Here is a 1,330-nt window from a genome sequence, read left to right on the forward strand (position 1 = left end):
CCTTCAGAAGCCGGCCTCTTCGACGTAGGACCAGAGACGAGGGCATGGCTGCACGACACTGAGCTGGCCATCTGATGATACATGAAAGAAAGAAAGAAGACAATGTGATTCAGCCTTTGGGTTGAAGTGCATGTGTATGTTAATGGAACAGCCTTAATAGACGGTGTGCCTTGGCCATGGGGTCAAGGTTCACGTCCAAGGCTGTTTAAATTTTTGATTTTTTTCTTTTTTATTATAAAAAAGGCAGGCCTTTATTGCTGGCCTCATACGCAAAAACGCGGTGTTCTCAGGGCGAGACCGACCCATTGCACTCCGGGTGGGTTGACCCTTGCGATTTCCACAAATGTAGGAAACTCGACTGTACAATTTGTGGTAGTGGGGGACTGCGTTCGCGCTATCCCCTGATATCTATCTATATAATTATAAAATTGAAATCTTGCGTGTTTGTGTGTAACATTCGATCGGTCCGGGGGCGTGGCTTACCCCTTTGAGAGAGTAGTAATATCCACCATTTTATTAACTCGCATAGCTTTGAGGCCTGTTTTGTAGGCCCGTGGTGTCTTGCTCTCTCTCTCAGTTTTATTTCAAATCAAATTCGATATATCATTTCATTTTTCACAGTCGCTAACATAGTTTTAGACTCGGTTGAAAAAAAACGGGAAGAAAATCCGATGAAAGTTTCCGTTTATAGAACGAAATGAATTCTGAAAGGCTTGTATCTTCAAGGCCATTGAGTCTGTCTCACGCCTTTATCTTCAATCTAAGTCGCCATCTGATTTCATTTTTATCGATGGTTTTAGACTCGGTAAAAGAAATAATTGAGAACATTCACGAACATTCACGCACACACGGGAAATTGCAGAGATATATTTTAAAAATCGCGCCACGTTGATATACGAAAATACACCGCCTAAAATAACAGGCATACAGTATATATCTTCATCATTTCATTCAACATTATTACCCGGAAGTAAAATATGTTTCAGGAAATTACCGAGAGATATTTCTTCGATTTTTTAAATTATTTATATGCGCATACACTTTAAATAGGTTTATTTGAAATCTTTAATTTTCACAATGTAATTTATTTGTCATTTGATGATCGGCAAAACGATAGCACAAACACAATACTATTTGCAGGAAGAATGTCATATCAACCCTCCGATGGCGCTACGGACGCGGACAACGAATCACACCTCACGTCTATGGACGCGAATAGCAACATCCGCACGAATCAGTCATCAATGATTTTCATTGACGCGCCTGGAGGCACAGGGAAGACGTTTCTTATGAACCTGATTCTCTCTAAAGTGAGAGCGAGTGGAGAAGT

The 1,330-nt window shown here is 40.8% G+C and overlaps 1 non-coding gene across 1 annotated transcript; it reads left to right on the forward strand.

Annotated features, from left to right (window-relative positions):
* Window positions 1-232: 232 nt before the first annotated feature.
* Window positions 233-404, forward strand: LOC137415624 (U1 spliceosomal RNA). Its single transcript, XR_010982112.1, has one exon. It is a non-coding gene; the product is annotated as a U1 spliceosomal RNA (small nuclear RNA).
* The last annotated feature ends 926 nt before the right edge of the window (window positions 405-1,330 follow it).

Source organism: Myxine glutinosa, chromosome 9, assembly GCF_964187855.1.
Source record: "Myxine glutinosa chromosome 9, kmMyxGlut1.1, whole genome shotgun sequence".
Classification (NCBI taxonomy): domain Eukaryota; kingdom Metazoa; phylum Chordata; class Myxini; order Myxiniformes; family Myxinidae; genus Myxine; species Myxine glutinosa.